The sequence below is a fragment of the Cherax quadricarinatus genome, chromosome 56 (genome assembly GCF_038502225.1).
Source record: "Cherax quadricarinatus isolate ZL_2023a chromosome 56, ASM3850222v1, whole genome shotgun sequence".
NCBI lineage: Eukaryota > Metazoa > Arthropoda > Malacostraca > Decapoda > Parastacidae > Cherax > Cherax quadricarinatus.
In genome coordinates, this window is record NC_091347.1 from 11,109,947 (window position 1) to 11,118,111 (window position 8,165).

General features: G+C 41.1%; 1 protein-coding gene across 4 annotated transcripts in view; it reads right to left on the reverse strand.

Annotated features, from left to right (window-relative positions):
- Positions 1-5,040, reverse strand: part of LOC128700667 (adhesion G protein-coupled receptor L4) — a 361,845-nt gene extending 356,805 nt beyond the window's left edge. For 2 of the 4 annotated variants that reach the window (XM_070097076.1, XM_070097073.1), the window contains exon 1: positions 4,939-5,039. The gene's annotated coding sequence lies outside the window, so the exon portion shown is untranslated. Of the gene's footprint in view, positions 1-4,818 lie in introns of all 4 variants that reach the window. The other 2 variants (XM_070097077.1, XM_070097074.1) reach the window with 2 other exon arrangements.
- Between the last annotated feature and the right edge of the window lie 3,125 nt (positions 5,041-8,165).

Here is an 8,165-nt window from a genome sequence, read left to right on the forward strand (position 1 = left end):
GCACGCCTTTCAACGCTAAGGTTCTCAGAGCCTTGTTACCCACGTCTGCACCCCACGGACCCACGCGTCGGTGTGTGTGTGTGTGTGTGTGTGTGCGTGTGTGTGTGTGTGTGTGTGCGTGTGTGCGTGTGTGTGTGTGTGTGCGTGTGTGCATGTGTTCTCACCTATTTCTGGTTGCAGGGGTCGAGTCATAGCTCCTGACCCCGCCTCTTCGCTAGTCGCTACTAGGTCCACACTCTCTCCCTGTTCCAAGAGGCTTATCATACCTCATCTTAAAGCTACGTATATATCTTGCCTCAACTACTTTACTCTCCAGGTTGTTCCACTTCCTGAAATCTCTAAGGCTGAAGAAATAATTCCTAACATCCCTATGGCTTATCTGAGTTGTTAACTTCCAGATATGACTCCTTGTTCCTTTATCCCATCTCCGAAACATTCTGGCCCTGTCCACCTTGTCGATTAATCGAAGTATTTTACACATCGTTATCATGTCTTTTGTATCCCTCCTGTTCTCCAGTGTCGTCAGGTTGAGTTCCCTTAACCTCTCCTCGTACGACATTCGGTTTAGCTCCGGGACTAGACTTGTTGCAAACTTTTGCACTTTCTCCAATTTCTGGACGTGTTTGACCAGGTGTGGGTTCCACACTGGTGCTGCATACTCCAATATGGGTGTGACGTACACAGTGTACAGTGTCTTGAATGACTAATTACTTAGATGTTGAAACGCCCGTGGTATGGTTTGTTTGCAATCGTGTCATTACGATTTCGAGTGTCTTGAAACGCTATTCTCAGGTTTGCCAGCTACCCATATGCTGCAGGAATTATTTGGTTGATGTGTTCCCCCGGAAATGTGCTCGGTATGATGCTCACCCCAAGATCCTTTTCCTTGAGTGAGTTTTGCAGCCTATGATCCCCCCCTAGCCTATACTCTGTCTGCGGTGTTCTTTGTCTTTCCCCAAGCTTCATGACTGAACTTGCCAGGGTTAAACTCAAGGAACCATTTGTTGGACCAGGTTTACAGCGTTTCCAGATCCCCTTGCAGGTTTGCCTGGGCCACGTCCTCTTGTATTCTCCTCATTAGTTTCACATCGTCTGTGAACAGCAACACCTCTGAATCTTTTCCTTCTGTTATGTCATTCACATATACAAAAAGCAGCACCGGACCTAGGACTGACCTTTGTGGATCCCCACTCGACACATGCGCCCACTCTAACATCTTGTCACGTACCAACACAGGTTGTTTCCTTCCTGTTAGGAATTTCCTAATCCCTTGTAGTGTTTTCTGGTTACTCCTGTCTACTCCTTTAGCTTTCCAACCAGTCTCTTGTGTGGTACTATGTCGAAAGCCTTCTTACAGTCAAAGAAGATGCAGTCTACCCATCCCCCTGTCTCTCTTGTCTTATTTCCGTTACCATGTAGAATTACAGTAGGTTTCTGACGCAGGATTTCCCTCTCCTGAAGCTGTTCTGGTTGTCGCGTATGATCCCGGTCATTTCTGTGTGCTATATCATTCTTCCCTGATAATCTTCTCCATAACTATACATACAATACATGTCAGTGACACTGATGTGTAGTTTAATGCTGCCTATCCGTTTCCTTTCTTAAAAATTAGGACTACGTCTGCTGTTTTGCATACCTCAGGTAGTTGCCCTGTTGTCACAGAAGATTGTTATCAGCGACGCACGCAGTGCATCTCCTCCCTCTCTCAGAATTCACGGAGAGATTTTATCTGGGCCCACCACCTTCGAGGTATCAAGTTCACCTAGCAGTTGCTTCACCTCCTCCACGGTTCACTTGCTAGTGTTGCTACCTCCTCGGTTTCCTGGCAGCCTCTCTGTCTCCACTGTGAATACCTTCCTAAATCTTGTGCTGAACTCTTCACATACTTCCTGGTATTTCCCTGTGTGTATGTATGTATGTGTGTACTCACCTAATTGTACTCACCTAACTGTGGTTGCAGGGGTCGAGACTCAGCTCCTGACCCCGCCTTTTCACTGAGTGCTACTAGCTCCTCTCTCTCCCTGCTCCATGAGCTTTATCATACCTCATCTTAAAGGTATGTATGGTTCCTGCCTCCACTACCTCACTTGCTAGGTTATTCCACTTCCTGACTACTCTACGGTTTTCAACTTCCAATTGTGACCTCTTGTTTCTGTGTCCCATCTCTGAAACATCCTGTCTCTGTCCACCTTGTCTATCCCACGCAATATTTTATATGTTGTTATCATGTCTCCCCTAACCCTCCTGTCCTCCAGTGTCGTCAGTGTGTGTGTGTGTGTGTGTGTGTGTGTGTGTGTGTGTGTGTGTGTGTGTGTGTGTGTGTGTGTGTGTGTGTGTGTGTGTGTGTGTGTGTGCGCGCGCGCACTCGTGAATACACAGAATTAATCTCCATCATAACTTAAAGGAAGGTATGATAGTATAATTAGTGTGGTACAGTTATGTTGAACATCAGACAGTCGCCACACAACCAGCTGCCACACTTTTCCACACTCATTGTTATTTTCATTATGTATCCAGAAAGTAAAACTCTTAAGTTTTTGCCCGATTTCTTTCCTTTTATTTTCATTTTTTTCCCTCCGACTTTCATTTTCATTTTGCTCATAACACAAGAAGACCTTATCCGATAGATTTCAACTTTTCAAGTCTAGGAACGCTTGCTATGTGCAGTTCCCCTATGAAGTTGTAGGACCCAGTACCTAATGGGAATAGGTAGGACCCATTCCCTACTGGGAATAGGTAGGACCCATTCCCTACTGGGAATAGGTAGGACCCATTCCCTACTGGGAATAGGTAGGACCCATTCCCTACTGGGAATAGATAGGGCCCATTCTCTACTGAGAATAGGTCCTATAACTTCACAGGGTAACTACACATAGCAAGCGTTCCTAGAACCTGGCCCAGGTGCCCATCAGCACCGGATTCGTTAACCTGCAAAACCCTGAACGGTGTGACATCAACGGTTCAAAATAAGTTCCTTTAATTCATCAAGGTCGAAGACTGAAAATCATGCGTATTGGTGCACCTGTCAATGTTATAAACTTTATGGGTGAACCTTTGATATGTTAAAAATATTTGAGTATTCCTCTGCTGAATATCTTCAATATTTACTGGCTGCTGCCTCATAGGGCCAGGATAATACCCATTAAGTTTGATCAGCTTGACGGCAAATTTTCCAATATATTAAAACTAGTTTATAAAACTTGGAATCACTGGAATCCTTGTAATAACTGGAGAATATTTCTAAAAGAAATATTCTCCTCCAGTAATTGCAACATATAACTTTATTTTCTGCCGCTGTTTCTCAGGAAGCAAATTTGGTTGACATACTAGGCTGCACCACTCCATATTTTTCCAATTTTATTAAACGGATTTCAATTTCTAATTAATAATTGAGGAATTCTTACAAGTATTAACGAAGTTGACTGTTGATGCCAAAACTTGAAATTTTAATGAAATTGTTTAAATAAATTATGTGTTGGATTCTGAGAAGTTACAGAAGAATGCCTTTTCGGATAGGCTTCAAACTTTTAGTTTTGATGGACTTTTTAAAAGATTACTCGGCTTTCACTTTAAATTGACAGTTTTATTCAATATTTTTTTCCATATTCTAACTATAGAATAACTGTTATGGTCAGTTTCAGGTGTTTAAGATGAATCTATGTTTGTCTTTTCAATTTAATTTATTGTTTTCATCAAATTGGACTGTCTTAAAAAAAAAAACCGCAAAATCAAGTATTTTTCTTAGATGATTGTAAACAGTTTTACAGTAAATAGAATACAACTGTTCGACTTAATTAACGCTTGACCAAACACATTTTTAGATACAGTGTTTCAATTTTACACTAAAGTTCTTCAAGTTATTCGTTAATAACTTGGGAACTCCTTATCCCATTCTCTACAAACTTTTAACTTTGGTGGTCAACTATTACAAAGTGTCTCTCAGTGTTACATAGTCTCTTCCTAAAGATTATTCCCGCGTGATAACTTCGGGAAGCCTCTTTTTATCCAGTATTATTTTACCACTGAAGTGGGCTTAGCTTTCCAGTCATTGTAACGAGTCCTTGATGCTTCATATTTCGCAGGCGCTATATGACCCCTGTTGGTTTAGCGCTTTCCCTAATTTGTCATTTTCGTTGTTGAAATTGAGATTTTAGTTTTCATTTGTTGACTTTTGAATGCCTTTCCTATACAGCTTCAAATATTTTAAGTCAATCTTCATCTTACGAGGCACTTGGCACTCATCCAGCCACTTGCACTCAGGCACTCGGTACATTGTGCAATACTAGGATATCTTTCTCGGATGGCACAGCGAACGAAATTCATCTAGTTAGCTTAAGTGCCAGGATACTATTCGTGCCTCAGGCGATTGACATGAGATGAGCTTAAGTGGCGAAGACATGCGACGAGGCAGTGTTTTCTAATGTCATGTGTAAATAGCGTTGCCAGTAAGGCAAAGGCAGGCCATGGCAGCAGTTACCGCTGGCTTACCTGTGTTGGACGCGGTTTTCTAAATAATAAATTAATATCATGGTCCCATTTAGATGTCTAAATTTCAATACCTTATTACTTGTTATGTCTATCGCACATTCAAAATGTTAAGCCGACACTCCTGGAGTTGTTACTCAGTCCGCCGCCCCAGCGACCACAGGCGACTCATCTTTCACTAGTCAACCTTGGTACAATACATTGTCTCCAGGGCACGTCTTTTCAAGATGAAATATTTTTTTATTTGTTTAATTATTATCGGAGCCACTGTTTTCCTAAGATATCACATAAAAAATACTGCGCAGAATTCATAAGTATAAAACAATCACTGACCTGTAACAATTGTAAAACAACTAGGTTTCACGACAGTGCAGCTGCAAGCACAAGACACTTGTGTTATTGCGGCGGTCCCAGCTGCAATAACTTACTGCCTACCACACGTAGTATACCCACCGTGTCTGAGTGATGCTACGGGCACTGCCCACCTGTCTCACTGCAACACTGGCTCTTCAACTACTGACTGCCCGTACCACCAGCTCTATGTTAGCTGGAGTGCTCCGCCCAGATTGATATAGCCTTGATGTAAGTGTGGAGCTGAACTGTGAGCCATGGTCATCACTGCTGTGTGTTGACTGACTGGTTATGTTATTGTTCATCTCAGACTCATCCTCTGGGGCTCCGGTCTATTTAATAGTCTTGGTAAATTGGGGAGCAAGAAGGATAGGTAAGGATGGTATGAGAAAAAGGAGCAGGTGATCTTGTGTTACTGTACTGTACAGTACTGTACTGGTCTTCTGTGTTACTGTACTGTAATGTACTGGTCTTCTGTGTTACTGTACTGTAATGTACTGGTCTTCTGTGTTACTGTACTGTAATGTACTGGTCTTCTGTGTTACTGTACTGTACAGTACTGGTCTTCTGTGTTACTGTACTGTAATGTACTGGTCTTCTGTGTTACTGTACTGTAATGGACTGGTCTTCTGTGTTGCTGCACTATAATGTACTGGTCTTCTGTGTTACTGTACTGTAATGTACTGGTCTGTGTTACTGTACTGTTATGTACTGGTCTTCTGTGTTACTGTACTGTAATGTACTGGTCTTCTGTGTTACAGTACTGGTATATATATATATATATATATATATATATATATATATATATATATATATATATATATATATATATATATATATATATATATGCAAAACAACCACTGTGAAAGAGTAGTGAAATTCCAAGCGCTTTCGTGACTACTCACATTGTCAAGGAACTATGAAAGTAATACATCAAAGGAAGGCAATTAAAGGGCTTAGACCACACCTCACAGTCAACTCCCACAACAAAGAAACACCTGACGCGGGACAATACCGGACTCATAAGAAAAGAAGAACACTGCAGTAGGTCCGCTGGTTCAACTAGACGGGTCCTCACGACATCCCACTAACAAATTATTCTACCCAAGAAATAAGGTTTATTATTTGTCCAATGTATTATTAAACTCTAACCAAATTTTATTAATTATAAATGAATCTAATTTATATAAACCTAAGGAAATATTCATATTATTATTTTTTTTTCAAAACTGCTTTTTATGAAACAAGATTCAATTATATTTCTGTCAACCATGGACTTGTTGATACAACTTTCTCAACTTTTTGAAAATCAATTGGATGGGTAAAGTCTCTCACATGAATAAATAGAGCAATGGAAACTTGTCCAGTTCTAATGCTATATTTATGTTGTTTTAATCTAAGTACGAGATTTTTACCAGTTTGACCGTAATAAACTTTATCGCAAATTTTACAAGGAATCTTATAGACACATCCATCAGCATTTTGGGGTGAATTCTTTTTCTTTGCATATTTTAAAATCACCTGTTTACTGTTATCTTATTGCATATATATATATATATATATATATATATATATATATATATATATATATATATATATATATATATATATATATATATATATATATATATATAAAGAATTATGTTCCAGACTCATGGACACCACCAGGGATCCAAGTGCAGCCACTTTCATGTTCCAGCGCCTCAGCGTGGCCATCCAGAGGGTAAATGCTTGCTGCATTCTTGGCTCGCGTCCGGCTTCAGAGGAGCTGGAGGAAATTCATGATCTTTAATACATTGTACCATTGTATTCATGTCTGTGTTTTCTGTAAATGTATTCTGTTTATTAATAAATGTTCACATAGAATATAAAATATAGGGGGTGGTAGGAGAAGAAAATATTCAAACAGCTCCTGAGAGAACCTTGAGTTTTCCCTGAGGTACGTTTATTGTCTTCTCTAAGGATGAGGGGTCCCCATTCTAGCTATAGAGGTGGTACTTCCTTATACATATATATATATATATATATATATATATATATATATATATATATATATATATATATATATATATATATATATATATATATATATGTATGTATATATATATAATATTTTATTAGCACACTGGCCGATTCCCACCAAGGCAGGGTGGCCCGAAAAAGAAAAACTTTCACCATCATTCACTCCATCATTGTCTTGCCAGAAGGGTGCTTTACACTACAGTTTTTAAACTGCAACATTAACACCCCTCCTTCAGAGTGCAGACACTGTACTTCCCATCTCCAGGACTCAAGTCCGGCCTGCCAGTTTCCCTGGATCCCTTCATAAATGTTACTTTTCTCACACTCCAACAGCACGTCAAGTATTAAAAACCATTTGTCTCCATTCACTCCTATGAAACACGCTCACGCATGCCCGCTGGAAGTCCAAGCCCCTCGCACACAAAACCTCCTTTACCCCCTCCCTCCAACCTTTCCTAGGCCGACCCCTACCCCGCCTTCCTTCCACTACAGACTGATACACTCTTGAAGTCATTCTGTTTCGCTCCATTCTCTCTACATGTCCGAACCACCTCAACAACCCTTCTTCAGCTCTCTGGACAACAGTTCTGGCAATCCTGCACCTCCTCCTAACTTCCAAACTACGAATTCTCTGCATTATATTCACACCACACATTGCCCTCAGACATGACATCTCCACTGCCTGGTGGCTAAAGCTCCCGCTTCACACACGGAGGGCCCGGGTTCGATTCCCGGCGGGTGGAAACATTTCGCCACGTTTCCTTACACCTGTTGTCCTGTTCACCTAGCAGCAAATAGGTACCTGGGTGTTAGTCGACTGGTGTGGGTCGCATCCTGGGGGACAAGATTAAGGACCCCAATGGAAATAAGTTAGACAGTCCTCGATGACGCACTGACTTTCTTGGGTTATCCTGGGTGGCTAACCCTCCGGGGTTAAAAATCCGAACTAAATCTTATCTTATCTTATCTTATCTTCTCCTCGCTGCAACATTCATCACCAATGCTTCACACCCATATAAGAGCGTTGGTAAAACTATACTCTCATACATTCCCCTCTTTGCCTCCAAGGACAAAGTTCTTTGTCTCCACAGACTCCTAAGTGCACCGCTCACCCTTTTCCCCTCATCAATTCTATGATTTACCTCTTATCTTCATGTGGAAGTGGAACAGAATTCTTCCTCCGTAAGCCATGCGTATTGTAAGAGGCGACTAAAATGCCGGGAACAAGGGGCTAGTAACCCCTTCTGTGGAGACATTTTCTCTAGGAGGGGGTATCAGCCCCCTTCAGCCCCTTTCAGCCCCTTTCA